This window comes from Gracilinanus agilis, chromosome 3 (assembly GCF_016433145.1).
Source record: "Gracilinanus agilis isolate LMUSP501 chromosome 3, AgileGrace, whole genome shotgun sequence".
Taxonomy (NCBI): Eukaryota; Metazoa; Chordata; class Mammalia; order Didelphimorphia; family Didelphidae; genus Gracilinanus; species Gracilinanus agilis.
The window spans coordinates 651,420,505-651,430,137 of NC_058132.1; positions in this window are offsets into that span (position 1 = coordinate 651,420,505).

The window sequence follows — 9,633 nt, forward strand, 5'->3', positions numbered from 1 at the left end:
AGTATTGATTCCAAGACAGAAGGGGAGGGTTTATATTAAAAAAAAATTTAGGTTTTACCTCTAAATTCAGGACCCTTTGCACTATAGAACTAGGACAGATGATTGAGTTGGGCAGATGCACAATGGCCACTGGGTCTCTAGGGCTGAAGTTCTGGGACCCTAAATTAGAGTTTCCAGCATCCTAAAGATGAATATTTTTCTTTCTTGTTTATTCATTCAGGTACAACCAAGAGATCATCAAAATTTTCTGCAGTATTTTTCCATTCTTCCATGCCTGGCAAACTGCTGACAATGAAATTATCTGCCTTCCTCTTCAACTTTCTGGGGAGATCAACGATACCATGGTGAATGTTGAGGCTATCTTTCTTACAACTCAGGACGTAGAAGAGAAAACTAATGGGCTCCTACCTTAAATGTGATTTCAGATTTGGATTTTGGATCTAGGAAAGGTTTGAATGTTGTACTCTGTAACAGCTCTCTTTAATGCTTCTTTATTTTTACTATAATTTTATGAATGGAATCAAATTGATTGTTTAACTACGAACTTGAGATCTTGCTGAATTTTAACAACTTGGATCTATATGAGGCAGAAATTATGCCATGGGGGCATAATAAGCCACAATAGAAAAGCAAAGATTGACAGGCAATTCATTCCTTGTGCCTCGAAAGTAATAGGGAAGGGTAGAATCTTGGGTAGTGCCTGTAGGACAAATTCCTGCCAAGGGCTTCAAGTTCCTGTTTTGGGAAGAACATGCTCTTGACTAATGACTTGACTGGACTGTGTCGTATTTTCTACACACAGCATAGGATTACAGTTATATGCCATTGCTTTTATAGGTTTCATGTCTTTTAACAAATTAACTTGATTGATGAGCTCCCTATGCATCCACATTGCTTTGTTAGACCACAGGTTCTTAAAGTAATTTTGGGGGTCCCCAAGATGTCTTCAGCAGGTCTGCAAGATCAAAATGATTTTCATAATAATACATGGACATTTTAAGTTCTATGTTAGTAAAGACTGATGGATACAACTAAGTAAACAAAAACTCTTTGGGTTCCTCAAGAGTTTTTAAGAGTATAAAGGGATCCTGATACCCAAAAACTTTGAGAAGCACCAATTTAGATGCCACTCTTTTGTCCCCTTCTCATTGTCACTGTTTTTGTTCCCTCTTTTCAGTATTTAATTCTTAAGAGTTTCCCATGCCTCCTGCAATTACTTCATAGAAACTATTTTAATCCATAAGGTCACATCCTGCCTCTCTCCTCTCTTTCCTCTTCTCTCTCCTTTTCTCTCCTCTCTCTGTCTCTGAATCTTTCTCTGCTCTTTGCCTCTCCCCCCTTCCTCCCATTTCCTCTTCCTCTTTCTCTCTTTCTTTTTCTCTCCCTCACTTTCCTTTTGTTGTTTTCTTGCCTTCATCTTGTTTTTTTCTATTTGTGTCTTCCCCATTTCTTTCACTTTCTCTCCCCCTTTGTCTTTCTCTCTATCCCTTTCTCTCTCTCTCCTCATCTCCCTCCCTTCCTCATCCTTTCTCTTTTGTCTCTCTGTTTCTTTTTCCTTCTCTCTCTCCCTCTCTTCCTCCTCTGTACTTTCTCCCTGTCTCTATCTTCTTTCTTTCTCTTCCTTCCTTCCCTCTCCCCTTCCACTTTTTCCTGGAATATTTTGACATTAATAACTGAGGAGTCTATTTTCTTCTTGGGGCCTGCATTCAGGATATTCTTGATTAACCTGGAGAGTAACTAAGACTTCTCTAAGACTCGTCTCTTCTAGGAGAGAGCCAAGTCTTTATCTTGAATATAAATAGCAATTACTTGGCTATGACAGAAAGATGATCATTTATAATTCAGAGACTTTTTTTGTGGTGAGAAGCAGTGTGTAGCAGTGACAATCTTGGCATTAGAGTCAGAGAACCTGGATTCAAATCTATGGCTTGTCCCTTATTATTGGTTGATATGGGCAAGTTCCTTCTTTCCCCAATGCCTCATTTTCCTCATCTGTAAAATGAAAGGCTTGAATGGATGCTATGACCTCTAAGAGCCTTTCTAGCTATGCATCTGTGAGCCTACAAAAGTGACCCAGAAATTAAAGACAAGTATCAGTTGCAAAAATATAATTATGAGCCCCAGAAGTAGAACCACAATGCTTTATTTTGAAATTCATCATTTTTATCCTAATTAATGATTTGGAGAGAACCATGTGATAAAAAGAGTTTATATGTCTGCATATTCATTTCTTACAAAATTCAGGATTTTTTTTACTCTCTTTACTTTTAGTCCATTTTAGGCAATTTCTGGTTGCCTGTTGGGATAATGGCATAAAGATGTATAGTTATACTCATCAAATGAATTTCAGTTTTGGAGGGAAGCTCCTTTCTGAGCTCTGAGGGAAGAGTTCTAGGACCAGGGCTGTCTAGTCTCTCTCTGATCTTCTAAAAAGAAGCTTTCCCCCCTCTGAATACAAACAAAACAGAAAATCCCCAAAGAGTCACCATTTCTATCACCTCCATCACCATCCCTTCCATGATTATCATTATTATTTCATTAGTATCTTACTTGTTTTACTCGTATGTTGCATTTTTTATAACTAAAGATTCGGCGCAGGGGGAGTAAACAACGATTCACCAACTAATAATCTTTATATAACAAAAATAACAAAAACCTTATCTCTATGTGTTGCTGCTGGCTTCCTGTTCCTTATCATCAAATTAATGATGGAGTTTATGTCAACTCTGCTTCGCCCATCATGTCAGGTTGCATTTGTCTAGAGCACAAGCTGCTTGCTATGATTAGGAATAGCCCAGAAATCTACTGGACAGAACTGGGTTGCCAACCACGGAATGATACTGAGCAGAGAGGGCACGGCATGGCCTTGGCTTTCAGGGCTGGAACCAACTGACAGTTAAAGTCCCTTCCAGCTCTGCATCCATCATTCTAGAGTCTAAATTCGTCCAGGGTTCTAGAAAGATGTAAAAATAAATTTATATACAATAAGCTGGACTGAACCCTAGAAATCCTGACCAATGCTAGACTCTGGAAATTTTAGACCTGAGCTGCATCCTATTGTAATAAGTCCTCTTCGGATCTGTAGAGCCAATTTGTAAGCAGCCTTCAAATCTCCCAAGGCAACTAGCAGAACACTTATGTCTTCCATAACAAATCAACAGGGGTCATCCAAGAGGCTGGTGGTCTCCAGGAATCCAGGAGAGGCACTGAGTTGACTTCCACCAAAGTCTCCAATAAAGACGTGGAATATCTATGGATGACATTTGCAATCCACTAGCTATCAGCAGAGGATAGAATATCATGACAGACCGGATCTAGAAGGCTAAAATTGAAGAGGTATGTATATAAAGACTCAGGTGGAAAAAAATCAGCTCCATCTGGAAAAGACAAAGGAGGCTTAGGGAGGCAGCAGTCTAATTGAAATAAAAGATTTATCTAAGGGCTTGAGGAATCTGAAGAGTCAACAGGATGTGGGGAGGAGGAGGGGGAGCAAGCATTTATATGGCATCTATTATGTGCCAGATTCTGTGGGAGGGAGGAAGGAGCTTCTGTAGTGTCCTAGTCAGATCCTATCCGTTCTGGTTGGCACGTTCTAGGTCAGACTTGCGTACGTTAGAGAATAACCCTCATGGTAGAGGGTCCTGAGATCATGCCAAGCTTCAGAGATGAGAAGGCAGGGATGGAATGGGAGAGCTGTCTGTTGGCCATCACATGGAAGAGGGTCTGGATTTGCTCTGCTTAGACCAAGAAGCAAGAAGTCAGAGAAATGGTTGGAAGCCGCAAAGCGGCAGTTAATCTTGGTCTGAGGAACAATGTTACTCACTTGAGAGCCATCCAAAAGCAGAACGAGGTTCCTGGGGAAACAGGGGGCTCTCCTCCTGCAAGGGAAAGATGAACACTTGCGAAGGAGGATGGGAAGGCAATTCTTTTTTAGGCATGGGTTGAACTAGAGATCATTGGAGTGTATTCCACCTCCAAGACCGTGTGATTCTGTGAATGGAAGAGCAAAAGAGCAATTGGGTGGCCAAGGGGTTCCCTTTATGTCCCAAGAAGGAGAACAGAGGCTCTTGTATGTCCATCAGGACCCTCGATTGCTTTCTGCCCAATGTTATTGAATATTCTGGCATTAATTATTTGTTTATATGTGCTCAAGCCTTATGGCCAAGAAGACTAAACAGAGTTGAGTGATTCCATCTAAAAAGAAACAGCCATTGCCATGCTTCATGTTTGCAGGAAAATCCATCGTGTGCACTGCCTTTGGTCCTTTGTTTCTGCTGCAGCTTCTGGCTCTGGCTCCGACCCTTTCGATGCAAAAACTCCATAGGAAGGGAGCTGAACGTGGCCAGGGCACGCTGGGCTGATATTTGGTCTGCATGAGGTTGTGGAATTATTGATTATTTATTTTTCTGAAAAACAAAGTTGAATGAGCTTTGATGTAGGTGGTGGCAAATTCTAATTCATCTCTACCATCTCCCAAAAAGATGGCCTGGCAATATACATCTATGTCAGAGAAGGGCACATAAATGAGATTTGCATAGAGTTTGAAATCACTTTCATGTATTTTTGTCTTAATGGTAAAATGAATTTCTTAGATATTCCTGGACAAGGTGCCTTGATGATACATTTGCAGCTCCTGCTCTCCAAATCTATTTGCTTTGCATCACTTGCCATTCCCCCCAAAGAAATTCTTTCCTTTTGCAGTTGAGTCATTTAAAGGAAAAATTGCTAATTGTTTAGTTTTCTGTCAATCTGGCTTTAGCTGGTTATTTGGGGTCTACAAAAGCTCACATTCTCAAGTTCATAATTAGTAGATTCGATATAAGAGATTTTGATGTTATTTAGTTGTTTCAGTCATATCTGATTTTTTTTTACCCCAATTAGGGTTTTCTTGGCAAAGATACTAGAGGTCGTCATTTCCTTCTCCAGCTCATTTAACAGATGAGGAAACTGAGGCCAACAGGGTGAAATGACTTGTCCAGAGTCACACAGCAGGTAAGTGTCTGAGACCAGATTTGAACTCAGGAAGATGAGTCTTCCTGATTCCAGGCCCAGCACTCCATCCACTGCTCCACCTTAGCTGTCATAGATATGCTATACTTTATGCCAGAAACAAGAAGAAAGCAGAGTCTTGGTTCTTAACTCTCATAATAATGAACACATTAAATCAAGCCCAGATAGTCAGAGAATGACACAGGAACCTCTTAAGAATCCTCAAATGATCTTAGCCTGTTCCCTTGGCTATATGAGTCATAGAATTTGTGCCATCCTAGAAAGGTATTCATTCTTTTCTTAGAAGTCTCTGGAGGAGCTGATCTTGTTTTGTATGTATTGTACCCTGGAGTTTCTCAACCTCAGAATGAGGACAGTTTTTCTCATGCCTAACTCTCTGGGAATCAAGACACTCAGGTTTCTAGTCCTAGTTCTGCTTCTAAACCTTGGATTAGTCCTTTCCAGTCCTCTGTATCTCATTTTCAACATTGTAAATAGAACCGAACTTGACTGGGCTTTTTTTTTTTCTTGAGTTGTAGATCCCTCTTTGGAAATCGGGTGAAAACTATGGACGTCTGAGAGTGATTTTTTAATCATGTATAAAGCGAAATCTCTATGACTGCAAAAGAAATCATTTATGTTGAAATAGAGTGATCAAAATATTTTAAAACAAGTTCACATACCAACAGGGTAAGAACTTCTGGTCTAGATGGTCTCCTTGAACTCATCTATAAGGATAACATCTTTCTTATTCAATTTTACAACTGATAGATATATATCATAAGTAAACATTTCAAAAATAAGGAAGCAAAATTTTTTTAACTCTTCCTTTTAAAAAGTTCCCAAATCTTTGATATATTTGAAAACTACAAATCTTTTAAGCCTCAACCTCAGTTGTCAAAATCCTCATTTCTTCATGATTTGGTGAATGAAATCTGCTAAATTCATGTTCAAAAACCTTGTTGAAAATCATAGAGGTACAGCTAGGTGACTCAGTGGAAAAAGAGCCAAGCCTAAAGACAGGAGGTCCTGGGTTCAAATTTGGCCAGACACTTATACTTGTGTGACCCTGGACAAGTCACTTAGCCCCCATTGCCTAGTCCTTCCTACTCATCTGCCTTGGAACCAATATACAGTATAGATTCTTAGACAGATGATAGGGTTTTAATAAAAAGTAAGAAAATTATATAAGTGGTATCAGTGGTACTGAGAAAAGTGATGAACTAAGAGCCACAAGACTTAGACTTACTCCTGGTTTCACTAGGACTCAGTATGTGACTTTAGAAAAGTCACTCCATTTCTCAACATTCTTGTATATTAAATGAAGATGGCTGAAATCAAGGCTCTCCCCATCCCCCTATTAGTTAACCTAAATGCCTTCCTTTAATAGATCTGACTAGTGACTATCCAGTCTTCCTTTCTCTTCTATTTCCCTTTTCAAAGATTGCTCAGATTTCCAAGAGGCAGAAGTCAATTATGGAGTATTTTCTTCCATAACGTTCAGGGACTTTTATCATCAGCAATGTTCTTGAACTTATCTCATGAACCTGTGAGTTTCCTTTCTCTTCCTCAAGTGTTGCTTAGAAGAAAGGCTACAGGAAGGTTTGGGAAATGGAGTTGGGATAGAGGTATTCCATCTTCCTCAACTGGAATTAGACACGCTCTTTTGGAAGTTAAAATGATAATTCAGGCAAGAAAGACAAAGGGATTGAACTGGGCAGCAACATTAGAAGTCAGACAGAAGAGATAGTTGGGATCTATTCCAAAGGAAGAATCAATATCTCATCAATGGTTAGATGGAAGGCAAAGTGAGAGAGAAGAGTTAAAGATTTCAGATTACAAAATTTGAGTCTTCTTGTTTGGGAAAAATCAAGGTATCATGAACTGAATAAAGAAAATCATGAGTTCTATGGGGAAAATGAGTTCATAGTTGGACATGATTAGTTTCAAACATTAGTGAGACATCTGGTTGAGAATGTCCAGCTGAGAAATTCAGACTGGATCTTAGGCCAGAGGTTGGGACTACAGATATAGTTTTGGGGAGCATGCATCTTTTAATTTAAGCCATAGGAGTGAATGAGATCACGAGGAGAAAGAACAGAGAGAGAGAAAAAGTGATGCTTTGGACAGAAGCCTGGGAAACACACCATTAGGATGTGGAGGAGGAAGAGGAGCCAACAAGAAGGCTAAAGATAAAAAGAATACTGTCTCCTGGGGTAGAGTTCATTTAATGAGGTTTCCTTGTTACTACTCCTGAGGTTAACTGGGTCAGCAGTTGAGACCCAAAAAGGACAAGGACCTTCATGGTTCATTGGTTTCAGTAGAGGGCAGCAAAGGTCCCATTTGGGGGTCTACCTCTATCAGTAGGGGTGCTTTGAAGCAGGGCCTCCTTAGACCAACTGAAGATGGGTTCTGCCCATGAAGGGTTTGATTCTTTCATAGTTTCTCAGAATAGGAAGGAGATATGGATGAAAGCTCTTCTTTCTTCATGCTTTTCTTCTCTGCAATGGAAACTTATGCTTCCACCACACTGAAGGTACCATCTTCCTTGTAATTATACAGGTTGGCAACCTTAGAGTTATCCTTGGCTTTTCCCTCCCCTTCGCTCCCCTCTGCTGCCCCTCTGACCTCAGCCAGTGGCCGATGTTGAGCCTACTTGTATAACATTCTTTGCATCCAGCTCTTTCCCTCCATTCAAACAAGCTTTCTCCCATTTCAGTCCCTTAGCACCTCTTGCCCAGACTTTTCAAAGAGGTTCCTCATTAGTCTGGCTGCTTCTAGAGTCTTTCACCTCTGATTCATCCTCCATATAGTAGCCAACTTGAAATTTCTAAACAAACAAAGAAATAAAAACAAATCTGGTCGTGTTCCTCCCCTACATATGAAATTTAAATGGCCCTCTCTCACCTCCACCTTGGTGGTCTCCAACACAAATAGGAAGCATGGCAATAAAGCACTCACAAGGAACCTCTTGGCTGCATATTGACTTAGAAAACTGAATATTGACATTATCGGTGTTCTATTGTGGTTGTATTTATTTTGTTAATATTTTCCAAATACATTTTAATTGGGTTCAGATAGCAATCAGGAATTATTCTGGCTCTAAGTCTGACATGTCTGCTCTAGGGAAAAAGTCCTTACCTCCGAAAGCTCTCCACAGTCTGGCTTTCACCTACTTCTCTCATTCTACTCCCTTTCAACACTCTTTCACCCAGATTGGCCTGGTCAATATTCCCCACAAAGACGAAACTCTATTCCTTACCTCTCTGCAAAGACAAAATGATATTCCAAGTGCACATTCTCCCATCTGCCTTTGAGAATCATTGCTTGCCTTCAAGATGTTTCCTCCTATATGAATTCCTGACCCTCCTCAGCTGGTTTCTTTCCCTCTTGAAATACCATGTTATGTGCATGTGTGCATAATATATACAGACAAGCATGTTTGCATACTATGTTGTTGTTGTTCGTCCTTCATTTTTGAAGAGGATCAATGGGGTGACATCTTGAGTTGCAAGTGAATTGGATTTAAGTGAGTTAGTTGCACAAAGTCACCAGCACCATCACTCTTCCAGAGTCATCACAATCCAGTGATAAAGCACAAGTCAAGATGACAGTAGATGGCCTGGGATGCAGCGGATGACCCGGGCATCTTTGAAGTCTGTCCAAGCTCTAAGAGCTCCATAGTGCTAGCTTCAGCCACCTTCATGATTGTTGGAACAAAAATTATTCTTGTCCACCCATTCTGCTAGGAAAAGTCTTCCCATGCTTGCAGTAGACATGTCCCCTAACACCTCAATGAGTTTGAGGTCTGTCAGTGACCCTCTCCTGGTTTAGCCCTTTGGTCAAGGCAGCTTTACCAGAGTGTGGTTGTTGCACATGTTACAGCTTCTTAGAACCACAGATGAGAGTAGGGATGGACAGGGTGCTTGGGGAGGGCTAGTATCTCTGGTGGTGGGGATTGTCAAGATCTTTTCAGGGCTGCCCATCCAATTTTGGTGTCCACCTTTTACGTACCTCTCACTTGTACCCACTATGTAGAAATGTTACCTTCTTAATAGATGTAAGCTTCTTGAAGGAACCGAATTCGCTTTTGTCATTGTAGCCTTCTGTATTGCTCATAGTAAATAATTAATCAATATGTTTTAACTGAATTGAAAATCTTTTTCAAAAAATCTGCCCAGGGCAGCTGGATGGCTCAGTGGATTGAGAGCCAGGCCTAGAGACAGGAGGTCCTAGGTTCAAATATGGTCTCAGACACTTCCTAGCTGTGTGACCCTGGGCAAGTCACTTAACTCCCATTGCCTAGCCCTATAACAAATAAAAAATTAATATAGAAGCATATATATACGTATATATATATGATATTAGGGTTTAAAAATCTGCCCATTTTGTCCTATCTTTAACATAGCCAGTGACAGAGGACTTCCTAGTTTGGGGGAACGAGGGAAGGGCACATCATAGTTAAATTTAGACTTACAACTGGCCAGATGATACTTCTCCCTCTAACCACATCTAGAAGTTGCTTTTAAATGCTCCATTTCATCTCAATCTTTCTTCTCCCTCTCCCTCTCCCTCTCCCTCTCTCTCTCTCTCTCTCTCTCTCTCTCTCTCTCTCTCTCTCTCTCTGCCTCTGTCTCTCTCTCT